Source organism: Pseudophryne corroboree (assembly GCF_028390025.1).
Source record: "Pseudophryne corroboree isolate aPseCor3 chromosome 3 unlocalized genomic scaffold, aPseCor3.hap2 SUPER_3_unloc_32, whole genome shotgun sequence".
NCBI classification, from domain to species: domain Eukaryota; kingdom Metazoa; phylum Chordata; class Amphibia; order Anura; family Myobatrachidae; genus Pseudophryne; species Pseudophryne corroboree.
In genome coordinates this window covers 913,778-931,864 of record NW_026967522.1, presented here as the reverse complement: position 1 = coordinate 931,864, position 18,087 = coordinate 913,778, and the positions used below count along the sequence as shown (strand labels likewise).

At 44.5% G+C, this 18,087-nt stretch overlaps 1 pseudogene; it reads left to right on the top strand.

Moving 5' to 3' along the window:
- Window positions 1-17,655, top strand: part of LOC134984040 (zinc finger protein 850-like) — a 152,757-nt pseudogene extending 135,102 nt beyond the window's left edge.
- Window positions 17,656-18,087: the final 432 nt, after the last annotated feature.

Below are 18,087 nucleotides of genomic sequence, written 5' to 3'. Positions count from 1 at the left end.
TTGCTTTAGCTACCTCTGACCTTCAAATCAGGGTCTTCAGCTAACCCTTACAAAAACCAAGATGTCCGGTAGGCCATCGGTAAAAGTTTATAGAGTACCTTCACTCACTCCCCCACGTCGACCAATACGCCCACACGCTGCCCTAGCGCTGGCGTACTCAACCCAGGGCCCCTGCGATCTGAACCTCTATTTACTGGAACATGTGGGGGTGATCCGCAGAGCACTTACCCATCCCAGTAACTATTGGTTGTTAGAGAATTCCCGAGTGACCAGCGAATCTCCCTTAAAATAAAAAAAATTACACAAATCACGTTAGAATGTACAAATAGCGTTTATGATCCCACTAGTGTACGCAAATGGTACTGGGTCAAGTTACTAACTAATGCACACAATTACATGCGGTACAATCGTACTGCACACAAGCAACTAATCTTATGTGCAGAACGACCAACGGAATCGAAAATTGTCGCTGCGAATTCCTTCAGCCGGAGCTTAATGGCCTATATGGGTACCGCACCAACCCTTCCTGGTGTTCTGCTTCTTGACTCTATCTATAGTGGACTTCCTAGTCTGCTGTACCTGGACCTCCTGGTATGTGCTACAGTAGACCTCCTGGTCTGCTATACTCTAATGCTCTTCTTTTTAATATGTTTAACAAGGGATGCCTCCCAAGCCACCGTGCTGTCACTCTCACGTATGTACCTCACGAGAACTCGATTTCCTGTGGTTCCACCCAAAAATGAGAAAATACTTATATATATATATATATATATATATGTATACACACAGTTTAACCTCATATACTCTTTACTGTCGTTTCTGCGCAGAAATCCATTTCATTCAGTATCGCAGTCTAGTCCAGAGGAGTTGCAACTAGAGAATGATCTATTAGATGGACACTGAGATTGATTTGCGCTATTATCGCGTTGCCTCCGTATCGCCTACTTAAAACAATACTATCGTGTGATTTGTATCATGTGGGCGTACCTAGACGCTCCGTTGCGTAATATGCGTCGGCCCTTGCATCGCGTACGCTAGTCCCACCCTTTGTTAGGGACAAGTGTACGCAAGCCAGGTATATCCACAGAAATACAACTAACGTTTATATCAATGTAAATGATCTTTAACTGTAATCATCTACCGAACACCACACAGATCTTTCCTTGTATCTTTAGGCAAAGCCGTGTGCGTGTTTTACAATTTACTCCTTAACGTATTATTTTTACTTTTAACTTACAAATATCAACCAATCTTTCTTAGCACGTTATCAATTATAAATGGCAAACAGGAGAGTGAGGCGTGAAACTACCCAATTGAAAAGAAATACAGATGTGTGCGTGCGTGCGTGCGTGTGTGCGTACGCAAAACAGAAATAAACAGTTTTAAAAGATAATAGCGTAATGTTCTTACCTTCCCGTTCCGGATTCCACCCCAGCACTCCTACAACGTAGCGTAACAGACGCTTATCTAGTCAGCACCACTGTATCCCTCACCACCAATACGGATATGAAAGGATACTGCTTTCCCGCCCTTTGCTGACAGATAAAGTCTGTTTGCACTAGTGTGGATATGTGGAGGACGGACGAGCTCCCAATTGATAATGCTGATTTTATTACCTTATAACTTTCACTATATGTAGGTAAGAGACTTAGTACGCAATTGGCGTATGGGGTACCGTAAGGGTACGCACTTAGCGTAGCAGACGCTCAGCCGTGATCGAGACGCACAAGCGGCACGCTCGCTCACAGCCTTACGCTTGGTATCGAACACGCTATAGGCGGCTGACTACCGTAATGCTACGCTACTAGCGTAGCGGACGCTGTGACCGCGAGGGGAACACGAGTGGCGCAGACGCTCACGGGATGACACTCAGTAAACCTTGTATGCAACACACTACGATTGAGTTTGTATTGTAAACCTTACTACTGAAATACTGCAGCGATATAACGCTGCTTAACCTTGTTAGTGTAAATGCTGTTTGAGCGATTGAGACGCTCTGAATACCCTCTGCAATGTAATACACACACAATACCTTGCTAGGGCTCCAAAACCTTTACTAACAGGATTTAGTTATATAAAAAGAGGAAGTACAATTGACAGTTCATACACTACAGGCTAACATCAATATCTAACAGAATAACTACACATAAATACACAAAAGCGGCACAATCGCAAACAATAACATACAATGAGAGAGAGAGAGAGAGATCGTGGCACAATTACAGTCAGAGATTAAAGGCCCATATACACTTGACGATGCACACGTCGTTAACGACTTCCCTTGAACTTCCCTTGAACGGCTGAGCAAACGACATGAGCATACACACTACCAATGACCAAAGACCATAGACCATTCATCGTTGAAGCATCTAAGCTGAACAGTTTATTAAAATAATGAGCTGGGAACAGGGCTGGTGAACATTGGCTTGGTCGTTGGTCTTTGGTCGTTCACACCATACACATTCAACGACGTCTCTGGTCGGTAACGGCCATAGTGGAAATTGAGCATACATGCTCCACAGATAAGCGAGGGTCGTTAACGTTCCGCGGGGCCGCGCATCGGTGGTCGTCGGATGCATACACACTTGACGATATAATGAGCGACGTCGTTGATGAGGGCTGAAATGAACGACATCGTTCATTTTATCGTCAAGTGTGTATGGGCCTTAAGAATGGTCACAGAGAGTACTTACACACTGGGTAATGATTCGCTGCACAGTCCTGGTTACCAGCTCTGGGTTAGTCAATGATGAAAACCGTTGTGGAGAGAAGACTGAGCTTGGCCAGGCTGGCTGATCTTATATACACTGCTTACAGTACACTACAAAGGGACCTATAATCTCATTGTTCATTGGACACAGGAATGTCTCCTCGCATTATAACAAAAGGTCATAGGTTGGTTTAAACAGGTGGGCTGTGACTATATCAAACTGCTTAGGTGGGAGGGAATCTCAGAATTCCCGCCGCATGGATAATGAACCGCAAATATAGTAAATGTCCAGAAACTACTAATAGACATAACTATTCGCAGGAGCAATTAATCTTTACCTAACCAGCACCGGATTGTTTCTAATAAAATGTTCTTTAGTTAGGTACCAGGAACCACCGCTCAGACCCTACCTGACCCTTTGTATCATGTAAAGAGGAATTCCTCTGTCCAGAGACCAGCTACAATAAACAAAGTTACAGTTATTATTAAGGGGAACATTATCTATAAAACATACTATTTGGATTTATTATTTAACAATTGAGTCACCCGCTAGACGCACACAAACTCTACCGTAAATGCACATACCACGCGCCCGAGCGCACGTCCGTGGAGGCGCCGGCACGCAACTGTGAATATGCGCACGCACGGGAGAGAATGTGTACGTGCAGCAGGCAAGCGCATGGGGTGAATATATGGCAACGTGTAGCATGATATTTTTCCGACTTCGACACACTGATTTAGCTTACATACTTTACCGTACTTAATAAAGGTTATATGTTATTTATTAGTGCGCAAACAGGACAGCACTTTCTCTTTGCTGTTTTATTATTGCAAAGCCCAAGTCACCTCTAGTAATCCCACATGAGCGTCCATGTCACCTCTAGTAATCTCATATGTGCGTCCCTGTCACCTCTAGTAATCTCATATGTGCGTCCCTGTCACCTCTAGTAATCCCACATGTGCGTCTGTGTCACCTCTAGTAATCCACATGTGCGTCTGTGTCACCTCTAGTAATCCCGCATGTGCGTCCCTGTCACCTCTAGTAATCCCACATGTGCGTCCCTGTCACCTCTAGTAATCCACATGTGCGTCTGTGTCACCTCTAGTAATCCCGCATGTGCGTCCCTGTCACCTCTAGTAATCCCACATGAGCGTCCCTGTCACCTCTAGTAATCCCACATGAACGTCCCTGTCACCTCTAGTAATCCCACATGAACGTCCATGTCACCTCTAGTAATCCCACATGTGTGTCTGTATCACCTCTAGTAATCCCACATGAGCGTCCACGTCACCTCTAGTAATCCCACATGTGCGTCTGTGTCACCTCTAGTAATCCCACATGTGCGTCTGTGTCACCTCTAGTAATCCCACATATGCGTCTGTGTCACCTCTAGTAATCCCACATGTGCGTCTGTGTCGCCTCTAGTGATCCCACATGTGCGTCTGTGTCACCTAGTAATCCCACATGTGCGTCTGTGTCACCTCTAGTAATCCCACATGTGCGTCTGTGTCACCTCTAGTAATAACACATGTGCGTCCGTGTCACCTCTAGTAAACCCACATGAGGGTCCGTGTCACCTCTAGTAATCCCACACGAGGGTCCGTGTCACCTCTAGTAATCGCACACGAGCGTCCGTGTCTCCTCTAGTAATCGCACACGAGCGTCCGTTTCACCTCTAGTAATCCCACACGAGCGTCCGTGTCACCTCTAGTAATCCCACACGAGCGTCCGTGTCACCTCTAGTAATCCCACACGAGCGTCCGTGTCACCTCTAGTAATCCCACACGAGCGTCCGTGTCACCTCTAGTAATCCCACACGAGCGTCCGTGTCTCCTCTTAGTAATCCCACATGAGCATCCATGTTGGTCAGTAAAACAATACAGTAGGAAACTGTAGGTCAGTAAAACAATACAGTAGAATTAGGAAATGATGAGTCAGTAAGACAATATAGTAAGAGACAATAGGTCTGTAAGACAATACAGATGGAAACTATAGGTCAGTAAGACAATACATTAAGAAACTAGGTCAGAAAGACAATACAGTAAGAAACTATAGGTCACTAAGACAATACAGTAGTAAACTATAGTTCAGTAAGACAATACAGTAGGAAACTATAGGACAGAAAGACAATACAGTAAGAAACTATAGGTCAGTAAGACAATGCAGAAGGAGAAAAGGTCAGTAAGACAATACAGAAGGAAATTATAGGTAAGATAATACCATAAGAAACTATAGGTCAGTAAGACAATACAGTAAGAAACTATAGTTCAGTAAGACAATACAGTAAGAAACTATAGGTCAGTAAAACAATATGGAAGGAAACTAAAGGTCAGTAAGACAACACAGTAGGATACTATAGGTCAGTAAGACAATCCAATATGTAACTATAGGTCAGTAAGACAATACAGTAGGAAACTATAGGTCAGTAAGACAACACAATAGGAAACTATAGGTCAGTAAGACAACACAATAGGAAACCTATAGGTCATTAAGACTATATTTAAGGAAACTAGGTCAGTAAGACAATTCTGTAAGAAACTAGGTCAATAAGACAATACATTAGGAAACTATAGGTGAGTAAGACAATACATTAAGAAACTATATGTCAGTATGACAATACAGAAGGAAACTAGGTCAGTAAAAGAATACGGAAGGAAACTAGGTAAGTAAGACAATACATTAAGAAACTATAGGTCAGTAAGACAATATAGTAGGAACCTGTAGGTCAATAAGTCAATACAGTCGGAAACTTGGTCAGTAAGACAATACAGTAGGAAACTAGGTCAGTAAGACAATACAGTAGGATTAGGAAACAATAGGTCAGTAAGACAATATAGTAAGAGACAATAGTTCAGTTAGACAATACAGTAATAAACTATAGGTCAGAAAGACAATACAGTAGTAAACTATAGTTCAGTAAGGCAATACAGTTGTAAACTATAGGACAAAAAGACAATACAGTAAGAAACTATAGGTCAGTAAGACAATACAGAAGGAAATTATAGGTAAGATAATACCATAAGAAACTATAGGTCAGTAAGACAATACATTAGGAAACCTATAGGTCATTAAGACTATATTTAAGGAAACTAGGTCAGTAAGACAATTCTGTAAGAAACTATAGGTCAGTAAGACAATACTGTAAGAAACTATAGGTCAGTAAGACAATACATTAGTAAACTATAGGTGAGTAAGACAATACATTAAGAAACTATAGGTCAGTATGACAATACAGAAGGAAACTAGGTCAGTAAAAGAATACGGAAGGAAACTAGGTAAGTAAGACAATACATTAAGAAACTATAGGTCAGTAAGACAATATAGTAGGAACCTGTAGGTCAATAAGTCAATACAGTCGGAAACTTGGTCAGTAAGACAATACAGTAGGAAACTAGGTCAGTAAGACAATGCAGTAGGATTAGGAAACAATAGGTCAGTAAGACAATATAGTAAGAGACAATAGTTCAGTTAGACAATACAGTAATAAACTATAGGTCAGAAAGACAATACAGTAGTAAACTATAGTTCAGTAAGGCAATACAGTTGTAAACTATAGGACAAAAAGACAATACAGTAAGAAACTATAGGTCAGTAAGACAATACAGAAGGAAATTATAGGTAAGATAATACCATAAGAAACTATAGGTCAGTAAGACAATACATTAGGAAACCTATAGGTCATTAAGACTATATTTAAGGAAACTAGGTCAGTAAGACAATTCTGTAAGAAACTATAGGTCAGTAAGACAATACTGTAAGAAACTATAGGTCAGTAAGACAATACATTAGTGAACTATAGGTGAGTAAGACAATACATTAAGAAACTATAGGTCAGTATGACAATACAGAAGGAAACTAGGTCAGTAAAAGAATACGGAAGGAAACTAGGTAAGTAAGACAATACAGTAAGAAACTATAGGTCAGTAAGACAATACAGTAGGAAACTGAAGGTCAGTAAGTCAATACAGTCGGAAACTAGGTCAGTAAGACAATACAGTAGGAAACAATAGGTCAGTAAGACAATTCAGTAAGAAGCTATAGGTCAGTAAGACACAGTAAAACTATAGGTCAGTAAGACAATATGGAAGGAAACTATAGGTCAGTAAGACAACACAGTAGGAAACTATAGGTCAGTAAGACAATACAGTAGGAAACTATAGGTCAGTAAGACAATACAGTAATAAACTATATGTCAGAAACACAATATAGTAAGAAACTATAGGTCAGTAAGACAATACAGTAAGAAACTATAGGTCAGTAAGACAATACAGTAGGAAACATTTAAAAAGGCTTTTTATACGAGTTCCTCCTAACACCGCAGAACTGCTCAGTGCGCAGACATTTGTGCGCAAAATAAAAAAACTTGCAGTAAAACCTATGGAGAATTTTCACCACTAACTTTTTGCAGCTAATTGGATAGGGAATTTTTTGCGATTAACTGAATCCCCCCCCATAAAGTGTTTATACATACAGTATGATGTTACATTGAGATTACCGCTGGAGGAAACGCTGCCACAATATTATTGAATGTGTAATTTAGCCCGTCCTCGTATGGGTGTAATATATTAATATATTCTTACTGAACAGGATTACCAGCACTGAATCAATTAACACCCAATATAATATACATGCCGATGTGTAACAACAAATACACTTGTTTTTCTCTAACGTCCTAGTGGATGCTGGGGACTCCGTAAGGACCATGGGGAATAGACGGGCTCCGCAGGAGACTGGGCACTCTAAGAAAGAATTTGGATACTGGTGTGCACTTGCTCCTCCCTCTATGTCCCTCCTCCAGACCCCAGTTAGAATCTGTGCCCGGCCGAGCTGGGTGCTTTTTAGTGAGCTCTCCTGAGCTTGCTATTAGAAAGTATTTTGGTAGGTTTTTTTATTTTCAGAGAGCTTCTGCTGGCAACAGGCTCTCTGCTACGTGGGGCTGAGGGGAGAGAAGCAGCCCTACTAACTGCGGCTAGGTTGCGCTTCTTAGGCTACTGGACACCATTAGCTCCAGAGGGATCGTACACACGATCTCACCCTTTGTCGTCCGATCCCGGAGCCGCACCGCCGTCCCCCTCGCAGAGCCAGAAACCGGAAGACGGTGTCTGAAGATAGAAGACATCGAAATCGGCGGCAGAAGACGCCAGTCTTCATTCTGAGGTAGCGCACAGCACTGCAGCTGTGCGCCATTGCGCCCACACGATCCTACACACTCCGTTCACTGTAGGGTGCAGGGCGCAGAGAGGGGGGGCGCCCTGGGCAGCAATTAAAGACCTCTTGGCAAAACAGCAGCATATATACAGTTGGGCATGAGCCCCCGCCATTATTTTGCACAGAAAAGCGGGACAGAAGCCCGCCGCTGAGGGCTCCACAGCTCCACTGAGAGGAAGCTCCCCAAGCTCTCCCCTGCAGAATCACGGTAGAAGAGGGTGGAAAGAGAGGGGGGGCACATAATTTGGGCGCAAAAACTATACATACAGCAGCTACTAGGTTAACACTAAGTTACTGTGTGATTCCTGGAACATATAGCGCTGGGGTGTGTGCTGGCATACTCTCTCTCTCTGTCTCTCCAAAGGGCCTTGTGGGGGAACTGTCTTCAAAAAGAGCATCCCCTGTGTGTGTGTGGTGTGTCGGTACGAGTGTGTCGACATGTTTGACGAGGAAGGCTATGTGGAAACAGAGCGGGAGCTGTTGAAATCGGTGTTTCCCTGCCGACGGCGCCGACACCTGATTGGATGGATATGTGGAAGGTTTTAAATGAAAATGTTAATTCCTTGCATAAAAGGCTGGATAAAGCAGAAGCCTTGGGACAGTCGGGGTCACAACCCATGCCTGATCCTGTGTCGCAGAGACCGTCAGGGTCTCAAAAGCGCCCACTATCCCAAATTGTTGACACAGATACCGACACGGACTCAGAGTCCAGTGTCGAGTGCGATGATGCAAAATTACAGCCTAAAATGGCTAAAGCCATCCGTTACATGATTATAGCAATGAAGGATGTGTTGCACATCACAGAGGAAACCCCAGTCCCTGACAAGAGGGTTCATATGTATGGGGAAAAAAAGGCAGGTGGTGACCTTTCCCCCTTCACATGAGCGAAATGAGTTATGTGAAAAGGCTTGGGAAATTTTCGTATAAGAGACTGCAGATTTCCAAGCGGTTGCTTAGGGCGTATCCTTTCCCACCAACGGACAGGTTACGCTGGGAATCCTCTCCCGGGGTGGATAAAGCTCTGACACGCTTATCCAAGTGAGTAGCCCTGCCATCACAGGATACGGCCACCCTAAAAGATGCTGCAGATAGATAACAAGAGGGTACCCTGAAGTCCATTTATACACATTCAGGTACCTTACTAAGTCCGGCAATTGCGTCGGCCTGGGTGTGTAGTGCATGGACGGATACCTTATCTGAGGATTTCGATACCTTGGACAAAGATACTATATTATTGACCCTGGGGCACATAAAAGACGCTGTCCTATATATGAGAGATGCTCAAAGAGACATTAGCATTCTAGGCTCTAGAATAAATGCAATGTCTATTTCTGCCAGAAGGATCCTGTGGACTCGGCAGTGGACAGGTGATGCCGACTTGAAACGGCACATGGAGGTTTTACCTTATAAGGGTGAGGAGTTGTTTGGGGAGGGTCTATCGGATCTGGTCTCCAGAGCCACGGCTGGAAAGTCATCTTTTTTGCCATATGTTCACTCACAACCTAAGAAAGCACCGTATTACCAAATGCAGTCCTTTCGTTCACAAAGAGGCAAGAAAATACGAGGTGCGTCCTTTCTTGCCAGAGGCAAGGGTAGAGGAAAGAAGCTGCACAACACAGTTAGTTCCCAGGAACAGAAGTCCTCTCCGGCTTCAACTAAATCCACTGCATGACGCTGGGGCTCCACAGGTGGAGCCAGGCCCGGTGGGGGCGCGTCTCCGAAATTACAGCCACAAATGGGTTAACTCCCAGGTGGATACCTGGGCAATAGAGATTGTGTCTCAGGGATACAAGCTGGAATTCGAGGAGATGCCCCCTCACTGTTACCTCAAGTCGGCCCTGCCAGCTTCCCCCTTAGAGAGGGAAATAGTATTAGCTGCAATTCAAAAATTGTATCTTCAGCAGGTGGTGGTCAATGTTCCCATCCCTCAGCAGGGCAAGGGGTATTATTCGACCATGTTTGTGGTACCGAAACCGGACGGTTCGGTCAGACCAATATTAAATTTAAAATCCCTGAACATATACCTGAAAAGGTTCAAGTTCAAGATGGAATCGCTCAGAGCGGTCATCGCAAGCCTGGAAAGGAGGGATTTTATGGTGTCTCTGGACATAAAGGATGCATACCTGCATGTCCCTATTTATCCACCTCATCAGGCGTACCTAAGATTTCTGGTACAAGATTGTCATTACCAATTTCAGACGTTGCCGTTTGGTCTCTCCATGGCACCGAGAATATTTACCAAGGTAATGGCGGAGATGATGGTAAACCTGCGAAAGCAAGGAGTCACAATTATCCCGTACTTGGACGATCTCCTCATAAAGGCGAGGTCCAGGGAGCAGTTGCTGATCAGCGTAGCGCGATCTCGGGAGGTGTTACACCAACACGGCTGGGTTCTGAATATCCCAAAGTCGCAGTTGATCCCTACGACTCGTCTGCCCTTCCTGGGCATGATTCTGGACACAGACCAGAAGAAGGTTTATCTCCCGATGGAGAAGGCTCAGGAGCTCATGACATTGGTCAGAGGCCTGTTGAAACAAAAATAGGTGTCGGTGCATCACTGCACGCGAATCCTGGGAAAGATGGTGGCATCATACGAGGCCATTCCCTTCGGCAGGTTCCATGCGAGGACCTTTCAATGGGATCTGTTGGACAAGTGGTCCGGATCGCATCTACAGATGCATCGGCTGTTCACCCTATCCCCCAGGGTAAGGGTGTCGCTCCTGTGGTGGCTGCAGAGTACTCACCTTCTAGAGGGCCGCAGATTCGGCATTCAGGACTGGGTCCTGGTGACCACGGATGCAAGCCTCTGAGGGTGGGGGGCAGTCACACAGGGAAGAAATTTCCAAGGTCTGTGGTCAAGTCAGGAGACTTGCCTCCACATCAATATCCTGGAACTAAAGGCCATATACAACGCCCTGTGTCAAGCGAAAAACCTGTTTCACGAAAAGTCGGTGCTGATTCAGTCAGACATCACCGCAGTGGCTCATGTAAACCACCAAGGCGGCACAAGGAGCAGGGTGGCGATGGCGGAAGCCGCCAGAATTCTTCGCTGGGCGGAGAATCATGTGAGAACCCTGTCGGCAGTGTTCATCCTGGGAGTGGATAACTGGGAATCAGACTTCCTCAGCAGGCACGACCTCCACCAGGGAGAGTGGGGACTTCATCAAGAAGTCTTCACACAGATTGTGAGTCGGTGGGAATTGCCACAAGTAGACATGATGGCGTCCTGCCTCAACAAAAAACTACAGAAGTATTGCGCCAGGTCAGGAGACCCTCAGGCGATAGCTGTGGATGCACTGGTGACACCGTGGGTGTTCCAGTCGGTTTATGTCTTTCCTCCTTTTCCTCTCATACCCAAGGTGCTGAGAATTATAAGAAAAAGAGGAGTGAGAACAAACTCATTGTTCCGGATTGGCCAAGAAGAACTTGGTATCCAGATCTGCAAGAGATGCTCACAGAGGAACCATGTCCTCTGCCTCTAAGGCAAGACCTGTTGCAACAGGGGCCCTGTCTGTTCCAAGACTTACCGTGGCTGCGTTTGACGGCATGGCGGTTGAACGCCGGATCCTAGCGAAAAAAGGCATTCCGGATGAGGTCATTCCTATGCTGATAAAGGCTAGGAAGGACGTAACGGCAAAACATTATCACTGTATATGGCGCAAATATGTTGCGTGGTGTGAGACTAGGAAGGCCCCCACGGAGGAATTCCAGCTGGGCCGGTTCCTTCACTTCCTACAGTCGGGAGTGTCGTTGGGCCTGAAATTGGGTTCCATTAAGGTCCAGATTTCAGCCCTGTCTATTTTCTTTCAAAAAGAACTGGCTTCGCTGCCTGAAGTTCAGACATTTGTAAAGGGAGTGCTACATATTCAGCCACCTTTTGTGCCCCCAGTGGCACCTTGGGATCTTAACGTGGAGTTAAAATTTCTGACGTGGAAGGTGGTCATGCTGTTAGCCTTGGCCTCGACGAGGCGTGTGTCCGAATTAGCGGCTTTGTCACATAAAAGCCCCTATCTGGTTTTTCATATGGATAGAGCGGAATTGAGGACTCGTCCACAATTTCTGCCAAAGGTGGTGTCATCTTTTCATATGAACCAGCCTATTATGGTGCCTGTGGCCACTCGTGACTTGGAGGACTCCGAGTTACTAGACGTGGTCAGGGCTTTGAAGATTTATGTAGCCAGAACGGCTAGGGTCAATAAAACTGAGTCGCTTTTTATCCTGTATGCATCCAACAAGCTGGGTGCTCCTGCTTCGAAGCAGAGGATTGCTCGCTGGATCTGTAACACGATTCAGCAGGCTCATTCAGCGGCTGGATTGCCGCAGCCTAAATCAGTAAAGGCCCATTCCACAAGGAAGGTGGGCTCTTCTTGGGCGGCTGCCCGAGGGGTCACGGCATTACAGCTTTGCCGAGCAGCTACTTGGTCAGGGTCAAACACTTTTGCGAAGTTCTACAAGTTTGATACCCTGGCTGAGGAGGACCTTGAGTTTGCTCATTCGGTGCTGCAGAGTCACCCGCACTCTCCCGCCCGTTTGGGAGCTTTGGTATAATCCCCAAGGTCCTTACGGAGTCCCCAGCATCCACTAGGACGTTACAGAAAATAAGATTTTACTTACCGTTAAATCTATTTCTCGTAGTCTGTAGTGGATGCTGGGCGCCCATCCCAAATGCGGACTTCTTCTGCAATACTTGTATATAGTTATTGCTTACATAAGGGTTATGTTGTAGTTGCATCAGGGTTGTTCTGATGCTCTATTGTTGTTCATACTGTTAACTGCGTAAATTTATCACAAGTGATACGGTTTGATTGGTGTGGCTGGATGAGTCTTGCCCTGGATTCCAAAATCCTTCCTTGTACTGTCAGCTCTTCCGGGCAGTTTCCTTAACTGAGGTCTGGAGGAGGGACATAGAGGGAGGAGCCAGTGTACACCAGTATCCAAATTCTTTCTTAGAGTGCACGTCTATTCCCCATGGTCCTTACGGAGTCCCCAGCATCCACTACGGACTACGAGAAATAGATTTACCTGTAAGTAAAATCTTATTTTTTTATTACTTTATTCACCTTTATACATTTACCTTTGTGTTTATATATCACTGATTTAGCTTACATACTTTACTGTACTTAATAAAGGTTATATAGTATTTATTAGTGCGCAAACAGGACAGCGCTTTCTCTTCTTTGCTGTTTTATTATTGCAAAGCCCAAGTCACCTCTAGTAATCCCACATGAGCGTCCATGTCACCTCTAGTAATCCCACATGAGTGTCCATGTCACCTCTAGTAATCCCACATGAACGTCCATGTCACCTCTATTAATCCCACATGAGCGTGTGTATCACCTCTAGTCATCCCACACAAGCGTCCGTGTCACCTCTAGTAATCCCACATGACTGTCCATGTCACCTCTAGTAATCCCACATGACTGTCCATGTCACCTCTAGTAATCCCACATGAGTGTCCATGTCACCTCTAGTAATCCCACATGAACGTCCATGTCACCTCTATTAATCCCACATGAGCGTGCGTATCACCTCTAGTCATCCCACACAAGCGTCCATGTCACCTCTAGTATTCCCACATGAGCGTCCATGTCACCTCTAGTAATCCCACATGAGCGTCCATGTCACCTCTAGTAATCCCACATGAGCATCCATGTCACCTCTAGTAATCCCACATGACTGTCCATGTCCTCTCTAGTAATCCCACATGAGCGTCCATGTCACCTCTAGTAATCCCACATGAGCGTCCATGTCACCTCTAGTAATCCCACATGAGCGTCCGTGTCACCTCTAGTAATCCCACATGAGCGTCCGTGTCACCTCTAGTAATCCCACATGAGTGTCCATGTCACCTCTAGTAATCCCACATGACTGTCCATGTCACCTCTAGTAATCCCACATGAGTGTCCATGTCACCTCTAGTAATCCCACATGAACGTCCATGTCACCTCTATTAATCCCACATGAGCGTGCGTATCACCTCTAGTCATCCCACACAAGCGTCCGTGTCACCTCTAGTAATCCCACATGACTGTCCATGTCACCTCTATTAATCCCACATGAGCGTCCATGTCACCTCTAGTAATCCCACATGAGCGTCCATGTCACCTCTAGTATTCCCACATGAGCGTCCATGTCACCTCTAGTAATCCCACATGAGCGTCCATGTCACCTCTAGTAATCCCACATGAGCATCCATGTCACCTCTAGTAATCCCACATGACTGTCCATGTCCTCTCTAGTAATCCCACATGAGCGTCCATGTCACCTCTAGTAATCCCACATGAGCGTCCATGTCACCTCTTGTAATCCCACATGAGCGTCCGTGTCACCTCTAGTAATCCCACATGAGCGTCCGTGTCACCTCTAGTAATCCCACATGAGCGTTCGTGTCACCTCTAGTAATCCCAGATGAGCGTCCATGTCACCTCTAGTATTCCCACATTAGCGTCCATGTCACCTCTAGTAATCCCACATGAGCGTCCATGTCACCTCTAGTAATCCCACATGAGCGTCCATGTCACCTCTAGTAATCCCACATGAGCATCCATGTCACCTCTAGTAATCCCACACAAGCATCCGTGTCACCTCAAATAATCCCACACAAGCGCCCGTGTCACCTCAAGTAATCCCACACAAGCGCCTGTGTCACCTCTAGTAATCCCACATGATCAAGCTCCAGTCTAAGCATCCCAACTTTTTTGTTTTTTAATGATTACAGGTAAAAAAAATGTCAGTTATAGAATTATATATTGTAACTTGTAACACCCTGGGTCTTGTCTTCTCATTTTATATTTCCATAATGTATTTTACTTCCAGCAGATGGACACACAAGCAGGAATATCTCAGAAGGACATCTAATGTTATCCCCGGATTGTGATATAAAAGATAATGACAGTAGACAGGATTCTCCAGGAAATAACACCATTACCCCAATTATACATCCAGCTCTATCAGCTGATCCCTCTGATCCTGGGAAATGTTCTCCTGATCACTCTGATATTGGTGCAGTTACAGCTCCTACAGTAGATACAGAGTTTCCCTGTTCTATAGATGCCAAATGTTTTACACAGAATACAAAGCGTATTACCCATCAGCCAGCTAAGGCAGGTGAGAGGCCATTTCCATGTTCTGAGTGTGGGAAATGTTTTACACAAAAATCAGCTCTTGTTACACATCAGAGAAGTCACACAGGTGAGAAGCCATTTTCCTGTTCTGAGTGTAGGAAATGTTTTCCACGGAAATCAGATCTTGTTACACATCAGAGAAGTCACACAGGTGAGAAGCCATATTCCTGTTCTGAGTGTGGGAAGTGTTTTGCACAGACATCAGCTTTTATTACACATCAGAGAAGTCACACAGGTGAGAAGCCATATACTTGTGCTGAGTGTAGGAAATGTTTTCCATGGAAATCAGATCTTGTTACACATCAGAGAAGTCACACAGGTGAGAAGCCGTATTCCTGTTTTGAGTGTAGGAAATGTTTTGCATATAAATCAAGTCTTGTTACACATCAGAGAAGTCACACAGGTGAGAAGCCATTTTCCTGTTCTGAGTGCGGGAAATGTTTTACATATAAATCACATCTTATTTCACATCAGAGAAGTCACACAGGTGAGAAGCCACATTCCTGTTCTGAGTGCGGGAAATGTTTTAAACAGAAATCAGCTCTTGTTACACATCAGAGAAGTCACACAGGTAAGAAGCCGTATTCCTGTTCTGAGTGTGGGAAATGTTTTGCATTGAAATCAATTCTTGTTATACATCAGAGAAGTCACAGAGGTGAGAAGCCATATTCCTGTTCTCAGTGTGGGAAATGTTTTGCATCGAAATCATATCTTGTTACACATCAGAAAAGTCACACAGGTGAGAAGCCATATTCCTGTTCTCAGTGTGGGAAATGTTTTTCATATAAACCAAATCTTGTTACTCATCAGAGGAGTCACACAGGTGAGAAGCCATTATCCTGTTCTGAGTGTGGGAAATGCTTTACATATAAATCATATCTTGTTATACATCAGAGAAGTCACACAGGTGAGAAGCCATATTCCTGTTCTGAGTGTGGGAAATGTTTTGCATTGAAATCAATTCTTGTTACACATCAGAGAAGTCACAGAGGTGAGAAGCCATATTCCTGTTCTCAGTGTGGGAAATGTTTTGCATCGAAATCATATCTTGTTACACATCAGAAAAGTCACACAGGTGAGAAGCCATATTCCTGTTTTGAGTGTGGGAAATGTTTTGCATATAAATCATATCTTGTTACACATCAGAGAAGTCACACAGGTGAGAAGCCATATTCCTGTTCTGAGTGTGGGAAATGCTTTACATATAAATCACATCTTGTTACACATCAGAGAAGTCACACAGGTGAGAAGCCATATTCCTGTTCTGAGTGTGGGAAATGTTTTGCATTGAAATCAATTCTTGTTACACATCAACGAAGTCACAGAGGTGAGAAGCCATATTCCTGTTCTCAGTGTGGGAAATGTTTTGCATCGAAATCATATCTTGTTACACATCAGAAAAGTCACACAGGTGAGAAGCCATATTCCTGTTCTGAGTGTGGGAAATGCTTTACATATAAATCACATCTTGTTACACATCAGAGAAGTCACACAGGTGAGAAGCCATATTCCTGTTCTGAGTGTGGGAAATGTTTTGCACAGACATCAGCATTTGTTACACATCAGAGAAGTCACACAGGTGAGAAGCCGTATTCCTGTTTTGAGTGTGGGAAATGTTTTACACAGAAATCAGCTCTTAGACATCAGAGAAGACACAGGTGAGAAGCCGTACTTCTGTTCTGAGTGTGGGAAATGTTTTGCATGGAAATCAGATCTTGTTAAACATCAGCAATTTCACAAGTGAGAATCCATTTTCATGCTGAGAGATAAATAAATCTGCTCTTGTTGAACATATTAGACATTACCCAAGTACGGAACCATTTAAATCTTCTGGAGTATAATTATCACTGTCGTGCAATGTTCCTCAAGGGTCAATCCTATCTCCTATGCTTTATAAAATATACATGCTACCACTGGGTGATGTAATCAGACGTCATGGCCTGGTCTACCACTGCTATGCTGATGACCTGCTTTTTGCTCCACGTACTGAGAACCTAATACCAATCCTAAATGGTACTAGAAGCAGCTTCTGCCTCCTTACTGCCCTGCTTGCTGGCTTCTACAGATGAAGGACTGTTACCAGCAGTACCAAAAATCTCCTGTAATTCATTTAAGGGTTGAACTTTTAGTTTTGCAGCCCTGACCATGGAACTCAGTGCCTTGCACAGTCCAAGAGGCCTCCACTTTAGAGACCTTTACAAGCAGACTGATGACTGTTACTCACGCTTTTCATTAATGTACCTCTATTTACTTCCTAAATAATACATCCCAAATGCTGAGGTCTTTTTTCTGCTGTTTATTTTGTATCTTGTGCTTTGTGTAATTGTGAATGTCTAATACCAGTTTCCACAATCTGTATTGCTGCACGACAATATGGCGGCCATTGGAACGTGTTTTCACTTCTAGTTTGCCTAACTTCTTGCAGACACTCATCTTGATCAGGAGTGCAGAGTGTTTTCAGATACAAGATCCTATCCATATATACCCTGTACATTATCATGTGCATTAGAGTCACCCGGGTTACATCTGCAGTGGTTTGTTGTATGTTACATCTATATGGTGCGGATACTCCCCTGTATGATTTCATAATAAAAGCTTTTGTTTGCATCTAATTATTGCATCATAGCTTTTATTTCTCTTACGTCCTAGAGGATGCTGGGGACTCCGTAAGGACCATGGGGTATAGACGTGCTCCGCAGGAGATATGGGCACTCTAAAGATCTTTTAGTATGGGTGTGCACTGGCTCCTCCCTCTATGCCCCTCCTCCAGACCTCAGTTAGATTCTGTGCCCAGAGGAGAATGGGTGCTCTACAGGGCAGCTCTACTGAGTTTCTCTGATAAAATAATTTGGTTAGGTTTTTTATTTTCATGGAGGACTGCTGGCAACAGGCTCCCTGCATCGTGGGACTGGGGAGAGAGAAGCAGACCTACTTAAATGATAGGCCCTGCTTCTTAGGCTACTGGACACCATTAGCTCCAGAGGGATCGGAACGCAGGTCTCCCCCTGCCGTTCGTCTCAGAGCCGCGCCGCTGTCCTCCTCGC